A 16,135-nucleotide genomic window follows, 5' to 3' on the forward strand; every position below is an offset into this window, starting at 1 on the left:
TGGTTATTGATAGGGATCCTAAGATGAAGACTAAATATTTAGATTCCTCTATTTAATAGAAGATAATATTTATTTTGTTTATTGGTCGGGGTTTTTTTGTGTCAGTATTTCATGCCAACTATAATTTCCAAAAAGTAGTTTAAGAATCCCTGGTCTCCTCAAATTCCTTCTTGGGTTTCAGGATTTTGGCTCCTGAAAATACAGTGGACTCTCTGGAAGTCCTGGGTGACCTAGATCCTTCTTGAAGAACCAAAAGACTTCAAGTTCCTGTGACAGAGCTTCCTAATCCTTACTAGGGTGTATATATAAACTGTATTCTATGAAACACACACACACACACACAGACACACACATACACACAGACAGACAAAGAAAATCTTCTGATAAATTGGATCAAAATTGCAAAGTACTGAAATAAGTTCCTTGCAAACTAGAAACACCACATTTCATCTAAGGCTGTCCTGGAAGACTACTTTAAGGGATGCATAATCCCCTGCTAGATGAAATTAAATTTCTTTTTTTCTAGTGAGTTATTACAAATTGCAATTGGGGAAAAAGAATGTTCTTTTTAACAATGTTTAATATTGACCCTGTAAAACATTCTAACCTAATTATTCTAACAAAATGTGAATTGTTTATGCCAGCAGCACAGACTAATTGTGCAAAAGCAACCCATGCAAGCAATTTTGTAATTTAACTGAGGGCAGTGATAGTCCAGGTTTAAAATTATGGTGTATTAGGGAAAGATACCCCTTTCAGAGCGAGTATGGGAGCACCAGCATTATTTGAAAAGAGAGAAAAAACTGTGTGGAACCTAATCTTGAAGTCTTTTTCTAGCACTACTTTTTTTTTTAAGTCATCAGGCTGGGGTCCAAGTGCAATTCAAACAAGTAAAAAAAATTATTATAGGCTTTGTAAATTTTGTTCTCATCTATAAAGTATGTCTTGCTCCAAATTCTGTGCTGAAAATACACCATCCATCAGTCAGGATGTTAAAAATGCAACATGTACAGGATGTGAGATCACTCTCCTTATGAAATCTCCACATGGTCATGTAAAAATTATGCACTCTTTGAGGTAATTGGAATGCTGCAAGATATAGAGAATCAGAGTAACTATACATTTGAATGAAGTGTATGACAGAAGCATTTAAAAGAGAGGTTTTAAATCCAAAACCCAAAGAAGCATTTCCATTATTTATGGCCTAAATCCAGTTTGCATGAGCCAAGCCAAGTAATTTGGAAGAGTGCTTCTTCTACCTAAACTGAAAGAAGTACTTCTTGGTCATACGTAGCTGGATGTATTAACCAGTGTGGTCCAACTTGGCCCAGAGGATGAACTCTCACTTCCCTGCAGGCATCTTTGAGGGCATTTTATTTACTGGCTCCTTGATGCACCTAGCTATTGGGGCACACTCAAGGCACACAGATTAGCTGCTGTGTTCGAAGGAAATATCAGGATACCTGGGTTTTAATTACATACTCCACTGCATGACAGAACCTCTACCCACACAGGATACATATTCAAAAATAAGAAGGCTGGAATAGTCAGCCTAGATTTATAAAGGGCATCATGTGTATGACCAGCCTCATTTCCATTGCTTGGTGCGTTTGCTGACAGATGGGGAGCAGCAGCTATTTTTTACCTTCACTGTAGCTTTTCAGAAGGGTCCCTCTCATACTCATAACCAGGGAGAGGTGCAGACTGAGTAAATGGACTGCTGGGGTTTAGAAAGTGGCAGGTTCATAATGCTCAAAGGCTAGTGCTGACAGCTGGAAGGTTGGTTACAAATGCTGTCAGGCATTTGATGGGCTGATCCTGAAGCCAACACTGTTTAATATCTTTAGTAACTCACATGATGGGAGGTATTTGCTTGGCAAGTTTGCAAATGAGACTCACCTGTGTGGAGCAATTGATAAATTAGAGAGCAGTGCTGTTTAAAGGGACCAACTAAGGTCAAAGGGAACTGAAGACTATTATCTGAAGAGAAGACAGAATTGCAAAATGCAACAACACTTGCAGTCATGTCCATCGGATGAACAAATTCAATACACCCAGGTGACAGCTGGAAAGGGACTTTGAAGAAGTTTTGAGAGTCCTAGTGGACAATAAAACTGAAGATGGTCTGTCTTTGCAGTAATGAAGGCCAACTGCAAACTAGGTTGCACTGTCTAAATGTAGGAAGCAGGTTTAAGGAAGTGGCTGTTTACCTCTATCCAGTATTCATAAACTTCAACTGCATCATTATTCTGAGTTCTGTGCCTCCCTGTTCAAACAAGATATTGACAAATTTTAAGATGCCCACCCAAGATAACTGGGAACTGGAGCACATTTAGTTGGAAAGACTGAGAGCACTGGGTTTGCTGAACATGTATAGTACGATCCAGGCATGCCAGGAGGCAGAAGTATGCAGGAACAAGATGAAAGGTAGCAGGCTGAAGTTACAGCAAGGGAAAAAGAAAAAATTTCCGCTGTAGTACTTCTAACCTAGAAGATGTGGAGATTTGACTGAAAAAATGTTTTGATTAGCACAATCCACCATTGATTTTTTGCTTTTAGCAGGAGATGTGACTGGGCGACCACCAGAAGTGCCTTCCAACCAATGCTTTCTGTGATTATGCACTGCAGCACCCTCAAACCACACTCCTAGTGTAACTGCCAGTGGCTGTCTGGATGAACCAAAATTTTGCTCATATCAGCATTTCCCTATCTTCATCTGCTATATCCATCTCACAGACTTCCATAGCTCATGTGCTACTACCACTTGCATGCTGCAACTCTCTTCAGCATTGCAACTGCTCCTACCAGCCAAGGAGGAGGTTTTCACAAACAGACAGGACCATAAATTATGTAATTTCATCCTTTATCAATCTCTAGACACAAATGAACCCATTACCTGCCCAGCATATAATGGTTCCACTTGAGATATTAATTTCTGAGCAGATACTTGTACAACTATGTTGTACAGAACTTCCAGACTTAAAAGCAAACAGCTCTGAAAATAGAATTCTTCATTTACCTGTAAATTGTACCTTGAATTCCAGTTGCAGTAATTTGCATTTCTCTCTTAGCCTTGACTACTTTTTCTCACCTTCTACCTTTGCTTAAGTTTCAAGATTTACAAAAGACTACATTTTACATGATTAGCACCGGCAGCTTTCACAGGAGTAACATGTTTTAAAGGTGAGGGCTAATTAAATCTGTAGATGTACCTCAGAAACAAAGCCCAAAGCACCTACCTCTGGGAGTCATCTTTTTTGGGAGATAAACAGTTGTGGTACCATATTCCACCCAGAGCTGGACAGTGGCTGTAATTTTCTTTTATCTTTTTCTTTACTCTTGTGAAATCAAGTGCAATGTGCAAGCCACTAGCACAGTAGCTACATCATGTCAATGAAAGCGCTGCCTTTGTTTCAGTTTGTTTGTGTCAGCTGGTCCTCTGCTCAGAGGACAGTAACTCTGTGAGGAAGTGTAATGGGGTTTCTCTACTCTGATTACATTCAGTAGGAAGTGCTATGAGAGAGATACTGTAGTGGCATTGTATATATCTTTTGTACATATACACTTCCTGGTTTTGCTAATAGATGCTTAATAAATTGTCTGTATGAGTATGTCAAGTGCTTTTTTAGGCTTTATTTTCTTCCCTCCAAATTGAATAAAAAACCTATTTTTTCCCTACAGCTAAATTCTCTGACTTGTGTTCCAGACATCTAAATATTAAGATGATATAGAACGTGAAAGAATAAACAGAAACGTGGAGGGGGGAAAAATTCTCAGACAAACACATGCTATGCTACAACAGTTTTAATCCATGCACTATGTTTCTAAGATGTTTTTTGATCTTGTTAGACTGAATTTTTCTTCAGTTGATAGCTCTAGCACAAAATTTATGTCCGTGTGGTGGTTCAGCACTAAAAGTCTGCCGGCAATATTCATTACATGTTTCTTAATTCTATGTCAAAATCCTTATCTACATTTTTGTAGTGTTATGGCTGTCCCTGGATATTGGACAGTCAACAACATGAACAAACTGTTGTGTCACATATGCTAACATATTTTTATCTCAAAGACATTTAAGAGGAAAAAATTAATCTGAAAAATATTAAAGGAAGTGATTTTCCTTAAGAACGTAGCTGAATTATTTGTTTTCAAAAAAGAAACCTTATCATCTGTATTAAATATATAGAAATATATTATTCTGAAATATGAGAAAAATCTAAACTAAGCTGATTATCATGTGATTTGTCACTGTGGGTTTTATGGTTTTTTTAAAAACAATCTGTAATGTAAGGCAGTCTCACCCATTTCAAATGTAAGAGAAAACTATTTTCTGGCCTTGAAGAAGTGGTGAAGGCAAAGATTGTCAAATTAAAATCTTTAAAATTTATTTACTATAGCAACTTTTAAATGTAGTTATTGGTGCATGCAGTATAGGAGTATTAATTTTAAAAATGTTACTCAGTTTTTTTCTTCATTTTACTTAAAATCCTGCACTCTTTAATCATCAATAATCTGGGATTATACCTATGTTGGATTATCCAACAAGCTTTCTGGGTATGGAAATTAATTTTTGCTATTACATTCTTACGTCTCATTTAAAATGATGCTGTTAAGAAGACCACACAAATTAGTTAGCAGCACTGTGAAAATGGAAATTACATTTGTATTTTATTTAAGTATTGTTCATGTTTAAGGATTGAAAACTTTTAGTCTAAATTTTTAAGCATAGTAGTAATACTGTACATCTAAGTGAACACCTCATTTTCAGTTTTACATAAAAATATGTCTGATTTTGCTACATCAATTAAACCCTAGAATGTCCTTATTCATTCTAATAATCTGAATTATATAGTAATTTATTCACTATGAAATGAACAGTTGCAAGTACTATATAAAATAATATTTTCCTCTGCATTTCTTTACCTTGTTAATTTGCTTTTAAATCTAAAGTTGTCAGTTTAAAAAAAAAACCTCATCATCAAGAAGACTTTAACATAAAAGCAACCAAGTAGCATGATCCATTTTAAGAAAACAAATGGAATTTTTCAGGGCCAGACATTTTCTAACTGCTCAGATAAAGTAATAAAAATGTAGGACAAATCACAATAAGAACTAAAGGTACTAATCTGGTCCCCTCTCATCAAAGCATTTCTACATACTAACAAAAAGTACTTCCAATACTAACAAAAAGTACTTCCAATATTTGTGTTCAATATTTGATTTTAATATTGGTGCTGAGATTTGCACATAAAATTTCAGAGTAAAGTTATTCTGCAATAGTCACACTTTATCCTTCCAACAACTTGAGTGTGCAAGTCCATTGACTGTGTATCAAGAACTATACCCATAGTATTATTTGAAGAGCAGCGAAGCTGAGTAAGGGTCAAGAAACCAGCTGCAGGAGCTGAGGATCTTTTTCCTGGAGAAAAGAAGGCTGGGAAGGGACCTTATTGCTCTCTCCAACCACCTGAAAGGAGGGTGTTGCCAGGTGGAAGTCAGTCTCTTCTCCCAGGCAGTGAGTGACAGGATAAGAGGAAATGAACTCAAGATGCAACAGAAAAGGTTTATATTAGATATTAGAAAAGGATTCCTCACTGAAACAGTGGTCCAACACTGGAACAAGCTTCCTACGGATGTGGTGGAACTGCCTTCCCTAGGAGAGTTTTAAAAGTGTGTAGGTTGGGGCACTCTGGGACTTGTTATGACTGCAATGAATGATAGTCAGGTCTTTGTGCGTGCGTCCCTACACACACCTTCTGCCAGGGTGGGAGGGAGCTGTGATGGTTGGCATTGATGTTGGTAAACATCAGCCTGCAGGAGGGTGTAACATGTTTCTGGATACTGGGCAAAACTGGATCAATTGCCTCCAGATGTTGTAGGCATCTTCTGTGTGGATCCTGCCCCTGTCAGAGCAAGCCCAGGCTGCCTTTTAAGAGCTGCAGACAACCAATTTTGTCTTGATATCAGCAATAATTATATTATCTCACATCACCTCAACCAACTAAAAATAGTTGGGTTAAAGTAAATCTATTAAAACATATTTAGTTGGGTGATAACGTTCACGCTGTGTATTTCCCAAAGATTTTGGAATGGATGACTGGATGTCCTTGAGTGTTAATACTACTTTTCTGTTTGATACAAAAGATTTCACATTTATTGTATCTTTTTACTGACATTTAGCATTATGCTTTGCTGGCCACAGCCTTCTACATGTCAGATATTGTCAGCTCTCCACTTGATTTGATGCCATGTAATTGAATAGGACATTATTTCAAATGGTAGTATTTTTCAGACAAACTTCTTATAATTGTATTTATTCATCTGTCAGTAAATGGGCTCTTAGAAAATAATTAGTTGCAAAGTTTTCACATCTTGCCTTGAAACCTAAAGTTTCATTTCTGGCACAGCTGCTGCTCTATTTTCTCTCTTTCCCTGAAGAAGTCCCCATTCACAACTCAGGATGTGGGATGGTTTCCTAGAAGAAGACTCCATAAAGTTCCTTGAACCTAAGATGTAATTACTTCCCTATGCCAGCTTGCTGTCCTGGTAATTACTGCAAGTGTCCCTCAGCTCTTCACCTTTGGCTCTGTTGGCAAGATCAACAGTATCCCATCAAGGATATCTGGACAGCAACTGGCTCATGAACTTGCTGGTTTTCTTCAATTTGGAAGCACACTTTTCCTTTATGAGGAGAAACTTTTAAGTGAAACCTGTCACCCATGGTGCAATGCTTTGGCTGCCTATGCATTACATCCTCTGCAAAGAAGTTTAGGCAGGAACCCCACAAAAGGAAAACTGGCTTATCTCAGATTGTGAAGGAAACCTGTCAATGAACAAAAAAGTAGCATCACCGACCAGTGAAAACAGAGTGCTAAACAACACAAATTCTTGCTTTCTTCTTGATGAGGCTGGGCTGGTGTGATACTGTATTCCTAACATGAAACTGGGATTTCTCTGTGATCTTCTTTTAAAACTCATATTTTTAAGGATTGCAAAAGAGCATTCTTCCAAAAGCATGACAGTTGTTAGCAGTGCATATTCTGTCACTGACAATAATCCCAGGAGAATATATTGCTGACTGGATTTGTTCTCCCCACATACAAGTGATATGCTTCTCTGTGTGATGGAACATGTCAACCACATCTCATGCTGTTCAGAAATGTGAATGTAAATTTAGGAAGAAAATTCATGTAGTCAGATTCAATTACCTCATCTAGAATTTGGACCTAACTAACCAGTGCAAAAATCTCAATTTTCTGCTAAATGGCATAGAGTTTGGCTTTTTTATTTTTCCCCTGCTTTTGTGAAAGGGTTTTTTTTTGTTTCTTTGTTTCTTTGTTTTGGTTTGGGTTTTTTTGTTTGTTTGGGGGTTTTTTGTTGTTTGTTTTGAGTGTTTGTGGGTTTTTGTTGGTTTGGTTTGGTTTTGGTTTTGGTTTTTTTTTGTTTGTTTGGGTCTTTTTGTTTTTTGGGAAGCTAGGAGGTTTGGTTTGTTTTGTGGTTTTTTGGGTTTTCTGAGGGTTTTTTGTGTTTTATCTTGAAAAAAATTCTGATGGTAACACTGCGTGGCATCAAACCAAAATAGCAAGCTGGTATTTATCTAGATGAAATATTGCTACCTACATTATCGGTATATTTCTTGATTATCAGTTAGTGGCTTTTGAAAAAATATTTGTGAGATAACTGCTCAGGTAATTTTGAAATTTTCTATGGCTATTCTCACCCTAAATCCTCAAAAAGTTGTGCTTTTAGAAGAGTTGAATCTGGATGTTACATTATCTTGCAGCCTGAATAATTGACTAGAAATCCTGAATTAAATAACACGTTTGATTTGTACTTGAAGGTGACTTTTTAAGCAGTAGTTATTTCAGCGAGCCCTGATATTACCAAACATGGAAAAAGCAATTGCCTTTCTCTCAGACACTCAAGTAGCAGTGAATAAGGAAGCAGGAACCTTTGAACCTGAAGATCCTGAACATTTATCTTCCTGGTTCTGAGTTAAGTGAATCGTCTCATCTTTGTAGTTACATGCAGATTTATAAAATGACCTTCCCATCTATCCCTCAGATAGGCAGAAGAGCATTGTGAGTGCTGGAAACCATCATACATCTTCTGAAAACAAAACACAGGAAACTGAAACAACACCCGGATATTAATAATTTTCTGTCTCTTTAGGTATCAATAATACCTCATGTAATATACACAGAAGAATTTCATGTATGTTGGGGCATGAACCATGGTACAGCTCTTATTTTTTTCTGAAGTTTTCGATAGTGCATTTAAATCTGTACATTAAAAAAACTGTCATTCTACATTACTTTTCCATAGCAAACTGACTTTCAAAATTACTAGATAATTATATTTAATAACCTACTGTAACTAAATATAGGTAACAGAAAATGAGTTTTAATAGGAACAAATAAGAAATTAATGTACTCTAGCTTTTATTGCTCTCCATAAAACAATTTTTAAACTGTTCATAAAATGGAAAATCTTTAATCTGCAATCCTGTAAGCTACATTGGTTAGCATCATCTCAAGCAGAGTAGTGTACTCCTCAAAGCATCAGATTATGTGTTTGAATGTGCAGGTTCATTAAAACAAAGAAGACACATATAGTGCTGAAACAAGACTTGCGCTTTTCAAGTCCATGAAGAATTCTTATTTACAGAAGACAAAAAAAGAACCATTGCAACCAATGCAGTAAATCAAAACTTTTATTTTTTCAGTCACTGAAATAAAGCAGAATTTTAAAAAATTAAAATTATCATCCTCAAATTCTATGAGATCTTCCATGTCCCTTCCAGGCATAATGTCCCTTCCAAGAATGCTTGAATATGTTAAGAAACAAAAGAATAGTTTCACAAAAATTATCAACACTTTTGAGAGGCATTCAACTTTCTAGATTGGTTATTTTGTGTTTTTACAGGTTTGGCTTTTTTTTTCAATGAATATCTCATCATTAATCTCCCTTTGAGATTGCTTGCTATACTAATCATATTGTCCATATGGCATTAAAGTAATTTATAAACTACCAAGATTCTTATTCATCCATGCTTCAGATTTTTCATAAAATAAATGTGTCATCATTTTTGATGGAAAACACATTTGTGATTTATAAATTACTAAATCCAGTCTATTTTTCCTCATATCTGGAACTATAAAAGCTAACAAAATCCAGAAAGTAATCATCTGGCAGATACACTCCTTCTCTGTGCAATGATGAAATAAAAGATAAAAAAAGGCAGTGAAGAAGGATTTTCCTGCCACACTGCTGCCAACCTGGCAACTTCTGTTGCCAGGTGGGATTTTTCTATTTTATCACAGTATGTCCAAATGCCAAAAAAAGTCCAGTAACATGGAAATTGTAATTCCTAAAGAAAGAAACCTTGCATGTATTATTTCTCCAAAGTTTAGCTGTAGAGGTGGGTGAGGAGAGATGGAAAATAATTATGAACTGTTACTAGGATTTCCCAGGATCTTCTCTTTAATTGAGGTAGAAGCAAAAGGGCTAAAGTCTAACCAACATAACAGAGTTTAAAAGAAAAAACAGCATCAAAAATACAGTCTCAGAGTTGCCTTTCACTTTTTTTCTGTTTTTATTTTTAACAAAGTCTAAACTCTATTCCCCCTGGCATTTCAACTGAGAATTTTGGAATTAGGGAAAGAAATCCCCTCTCAGTTTTCGCTTCTCAAGACTGAATAGGCCCAGTAGCCTCAGCCTGTCCTCACAGTGATGCTCCAGTCCTTAATCATCTTCCTTGCTCTTCATTGGACCTGCTCTAGGAGCTCCATGTCTGTCTGGTACTTTGGAGATCAGAACTGGACACAGCGCTCCAGCTGTTGCCTCCATTGGAGAGAAAACATTACACTGAGACAGAAAAGCTGAATTACCTCTGAACATTCACTGGTTTGTAATCCAAGACCAAGTCTTTGTGTGATATTTTCCCTGGGTGTTAAATAATACAAATGGATGTTGTTGTAGAAAGTCTTATAAAGGTATTTATGCTATTCATATTTCATTCAACTATAGCAACAGAAATTGTTTATGTCTGATATTCTTATTATTCAAAAGGAAAAAACTGAAGGGAAGACGTTTGATATGTAATTTTCACTGAAGGTCATTGGCCAGTGTTACTCCCAGAAAGAACACCCACCCATTCAGGTTCCTTCATTTGTCTGTCTTTGAAAGCCAGCTCTATGGATGTGGCAAAAAACACCAAAAGCTTTCCCAGTGCATCTGGGAAGTTCTACTTTTGCTAGTTGGAAATATGATATTCCAAGAATAAGGAAAGCTGACCTGTTCCCATAATTTGGGGATTTTTTATTTATAATCCCATACAAAGTACAGGATAAGAGGATAAGAGAAGAGGAGTGGTACCCATGAATTTATTTTTTTTAAATAGGCACTTCATCAGAGGTGAAGTGAGCTATTGGTCAGTAAGTGCCCATGTCCAGTCACTGAGCAAATCTAAGCTAAAGACTACTTAACTCTCTCTACTTAAATACTCTCAAATGTTGAATGTTTACAATTTACAATGTGCATTACAATTCTAATGGGAATATGGCCTCTTTTCCCATTAGACATGAATTAAAAGTAAAGTCAGTAGACACCATCATCTTGTGCAGGGGATTTTTACCATTCAGTTGCTTTCTGACTTTCTCGCATCATGGTGCAATTAAGACATGGTCATTTTAGTCTTACTTCTCATATGCAAAGCCAATCATGCCAATGAAAGCAGAAATCAATAGGTTTCTGTTGTTGTTCCTTTTGAGACTGAGATGAGAACTCTTTTTTTTCCTCAGCAAAACTATCTTCAAATGAATGCTCAAGAAAGCTTTCATCTAACATGGCCTTTCATCTCTTTTTAAAATTCTATTTTTATGTAAACCTTCTGTGAAGAATACATAAATAACACCATATTTTAGAAACTAAACACATCTTGAGCATGAGAACCATGAGAGTATGCACCGATGTATCCAAAGGAAATAGATTTTCACCCTGTGCTGAAAGTTTGGAAGACATGATAGACTTTGAAAAATTGACACCTATTTCATAAAACTGTATTAAAGGACATAGAGAAATACAGTTTTCACTTTATATGCTTTGTACGTTTCCTGCAACCTCAAGAACAAAAAAAAGTTGCTACAGTTGTATACTAGAGGAATTTGGATACATGGGTATTAGTTACTTTGCTATAGTTCAAATAAAGTTTGAATTAGAAAACAGAAAAGAAAAACCTTTCCTAGGAGTCTCCTGTTGTAATTTACAGGTTTATCTGCCTCTTACATTGTGACCACACAAAATACAGTGTTATTGAAAACAAACTGGAAAACTTCAGGACAAATTTATTACAAACTAAACCAAGAATAAGTTTGGTTCCTAGCATTTGGAAAAATGTGAACTTGCACATACTTCAATGCATTTGACAGTAAAAATAGAAGCTAAACTTGTCCCTATTCAAACTTCTGGTTGAACTTCTGATGCTCTAACATACTTGTTTTAGTGATATTTCAAACCTTAAGCCATATTTGTGGGAGAAAAGGATGACTAATACTGTCTCTACAAATGACTGTTGAAAACTGCTGTTGAATTACAAACTCTAATTGGCATTGAATGTAATTTAAAAATCTCTTGCTGAAAATGATGTTGATATGGAAGTTTGTTTTCCTAACCTAACTCATATTAGGACCCAGTAGAAGAGCACTAATATCAAGCTTCTAAGGAAACACAACTTACATGTTAAAACAAATCACAACAGTAAATAGAATACAGTTTTAACTACGAGTTTGCATTTAACAATACATTATTTCCTACATTTACATAGTGCAGAATAATGTTTTCTTGACCACAACTGATTCTTTAAAATTAGATAATTTGGCTTCCATAAATAGTTAAAAGTGGTGCTGTGTAACCGAATGGACCCAACGATGTTTAGACATGGTAACTTCTGAGAGATGCAGAACTATGTCTTAATTCACAGGCATTGAAGGCCATACCATAACACTGAAGTTTAATATTACTTTTGACTCACATAATTTTTGAATCCACTCACATCACCATACTTGCCAACATTATATAAGTATCAGTTATTTATGCCACAAATGGTGCTCTTTTGATTTTTCTCTCTGCTCTATAAATATTTTCTAGCAGAAAAGTGGGTGCTTTGGCTGTGGCAAAGGCAGTGTGGCTGACTGGCTTTTCTGGCTTTTCTCAGGGCATGGAGAGGCAGGGAAAAGAAATAGACAGATGCACTTCCCCTTCCAAGCCCCACCCTCCCTCCAGCCCCCACATCTCACCATAATGAAATTCTTAATTTGTATCCATCTGGCTTTCATGGTATTTTCCAGATCTACAATGGGAGCATGCTTTATGTGTGGTTACATAACTGATAGGATTTTTTTTTCTTTCAGGGAATGGATTTAACAGAGTGGTTGCCTACTGATGACTCTTATTACTACATTGTAAATACATTATTTTGAACTGTTTTCTAGTAAATAATGAAAAAATTTAAATTGCTGTCTACCACAGTGGGGTAACTTGGTGTTTTTGCAAAATGGTATTCAGATTTTTTCATGAGGCAAACAAAAAGATGATGAAACAATTAGGTGAAGGACAAATTTACATAATTAAGCAGTCTTCAATTCAGATTTGAGTTTGAAAAAAAACAGGAGAGCAACCATGGACAAATATGGCTATGGCAGTAAAAAGAAAGGACAGAATTTAAGACTGTTTCTTTTACCCCAATCTTTTTCTAAGGTTCATATTGACTGCTGCTTCTCTGAATGATTCACCTGTGACCTAATAAATTTTACCATTAGGATAATTCCAAGGATATGTTACTGGCTTTTTCCTCATTTTTTTCAACCTTCTGAAATATTACCACTGAAAATAAACACATTCACCTTTTCTCTGCATTCAGCATCCCCAGAAAAGCCATTGTCTGTTATTCAGCCTCTGTACACTTACAAAATGTTTTACCATTTGTTGCAACATGAACATGCACTTCCTAGAGCTACATATAAAGATACTATTATTTGGTCACTTACAGATGTGTTTCTGTAGGACTATCTTGCTTTCTCTTGGTGCTGTATTAGACTTTGTTGTTCCAGTGGGGTTTTAATTTCATTTTAAAAGGCAAGCCGTGATTCAGTGCAAGGTTTGCAGAAGAAAAGGGCGTGGTGCTCATGGCTGTAGAGGTCATCTCCTTTCATTGTGGAGGACATCTGGTCTCTCTCCATGTAGTGGGAAAGAGGACTGCCTGGACTAAATAGGTATTATGGCTTATACCCAGCAGGCCAGTAAGTACCACAGCAGCTGCTTCCTCACGCCTGCAACCAGTGGGATTGGGCAGTGAATTTGAAAGTACAAATGAAAAAAATCATGGGATGAAATGGACATTAATGGGTTGGTAGGTAAAGCAGAAGCTGTGCATGCAGGCAAAGCCTCTCAAGGAATGAATTCAGTTCCTTCCATGGGCAAGCAGGTTTTCTGCTACCTCCAGGAGAGCAGTGATAGTGACATGATAGTGACTTGGGAAGACAAGCATCATGGCCCCAAATGTCCCTGGTCTTCCTCCCCTGTCACCCAGCTCTATATATTGAGCATGATGCCGTATGGTCTGGTGGGGCCTGTTGGGATCAGCTGTTTGCTCCCATCTTCTCGTGCCTCTCGTGCTTCTTGTGCCTCTTGTGCACTCCTACCCTCCTCACCAGCATGCAGTACGAGGAGCAAGAAAGGCCTTGACTGTGTGTAAGCCCTGCTCAGCAATATCAAAACCATCTCTAAATTATCAGCACTGTGTTCAACACTGTCAGGAGCCAGGACATCCCTCTGTCTGTCCTGAGCAGCCAAGACGCCTGCCAGGGGTCTCAGAGACCCTGGCACAGAGCCCAAGATGCCTGTGGTTTTGATTATGGCCCATGGGGCAAGTTACCAACCTTAGATGAAGATCTGCAAGCCATGACAAATTAAATAGAATGATAGTGAATTTATCATGGGATGAAAAACTAGATTTTGGGATTTTTAGAATGGGGATTCAGGGAGGCAAGATGGAGGGATCTGGGCATGTCCTGCCTTTCTCCTTCTTCTTCTTCTTGGCCTCTGTCCTCTGCTGTGATGTTGGCACTTTTAGATTGGTTTAGAGTAGAAGCTCACTGTTTAACATAGATGATAGGTAGTGCAAAGTAATTGTAAATATTGTACATGTAGCTTTTAGTATAAAGACATAACACCATCCCAGGGGCAGACAGAATGCCTCTGACTGTCTTGCTGAGTGATCCTCGGCAGGACAGGAGAAAGAATTTTATAGATGAGATACAAAAAACAACCTTGAGACTGAGAAATGAAGAGCTCTGACTCCTTCTTCAAACACTGGTCTGGGAAAAGAGACTTTCTAACATTTCTTGGGGTCACTCTGACCAGCTAGAGACCCCGACACAGCACAAATCCAAAACACACACACATACCAGCCACTGTGAAGAAAATTAATTCTACCTCAGCCAAAACTAGTCCAAGAGGAAAAAAAAGAGAGCTGAAACCCTGTGGCTATAGAGTGTGTTCTATACAGGCATGTAAGTCATCTATTCTAGGTAAAGTTGTTTTTATCAGGAATTAAAGATTTGATGAGATCATTGAGGGAGAAGCTATTGCTCTCCTTGTGGAATCTACTTTTGTGATGGGCCAAAGAGCCATGTTCATTAGTATAGCTTAGCATGACCACTCTATATTGCCTTTTCTTTTGAAAACACTTTTAGGAGTCCTTGCTGATCTCAAATTTTCTGGGAAACAGAAAGTTCTGTAAAATGTTAAATTTTCTGGCATTCCAATTTTCTTTGGGTCTACCTCACCCCCAAATTATAATCCTCCTACTTCTACTTTGTTACAATGAGCCCACTGCACAGGAGACATCTAGCCTACAGGGAAAATCTGGAATCAAATTCATGTGCCTAAGTATGCAGCATTATTTTATTGTAATTAAAAGTAACAAATAAGCCAAGAATAATTTTTTAGGACCATCCTGGTCAGCAGCAAGATCGGAGCCAGTAAAGAAGGAAGGCAAATTCCAAAGACAAAGTATCTTTTAATAACACTGAACAGAAGTTGCAGCAAAACAGATATACATTGGGATGAATGGCCCCTCAATGGTCATCCCATCTCTCTTTGAAAGATACTGTACAACATTCTTTCTCCTCTTACATATTAAAAAAAATATTTGCCATACATGCCTAATGAAAGAACACCAATTCTGCTTATTTGTTGCTTTCTCTACTGAAATTAATACAAATACAGTAGTAATTTCCATGTGACAGACACTGTCATCCACAGCTTTTAGAGCAACAGGTGTGGAGGCTGAGAAGCTGATTTTAGTTTTGGGGTGGATTTTGGTGCTGCATCCCTGCCCTGCTCCTTCCCCTTGCCAGCTGCAACATGATCTGAGAATCTGAGAATAGAGATGCTCTTGTGGGATCCATTGTGGGCCACTTATTGTCATCTGAGTATGAAATAAATATATCAGATTGAATAACAGCTCCTCCTTTGAACTTCAGTTTCTTTATGATTTCATAACCCCTATGACCCATTATGAAATAGTGTACTCAACCAAGATAAATTATAGAAACAGAAGAGTTTTAATGCTTTCTTTAAACTGCAAATACATCTGGTTAATTTACAGAAGAGTCTGCATCCTTCACAAGGAACACCCTCCATGTATTTTCAAGGCTCCACTCTCCCTCTTTGCAGTTTTAGTGGAGTTAAACTTTAGATACACTTGAGTACATGAAATAAATTTGTGGATTAACTAGAAAATGTGCTTCAAAGATGGGTGAACCATGTCAGTTAAATTGCTAGTGAAATAAGTGTGGCAGGTATTCACAAATTTGAATGAGTGTATGAGTTAAAAATTAAAATACTTTCCACTGGGAAACAGGAGTAGTAACCAATGGGAAAAATATTCAAAGCAAGGGAATTTTGTAATGTTTCTGGTATTTCTGTGGAATATGATAACATCTATAAAGTAATTCCTGACTGTATTGTGTAAAACTCCAGACAATGAATTGGCACATCCACTGCTTTGCCATAGACTCTGCCAGAATCAGGACCAAGACCAGTAACTGACAGCATACTGAAAGAAGAAAAA

This window comes from Molothrus ater, chromosome Z (genome assembly GCF_012460135.2).
Source record: "Molothrus ater isolate BHLD 08-10-18 breed brown headed cowbird chromosome Z, BPBGC_Mater_1.1, whole genome shotgun sequence".
In the NCBI taxonomy this organism is placed as follows: Eukaryota; Metazoa; Chordata; class Aves; order Passeriformes; family Icteridae; genus Molothrus; species Molothrus ater.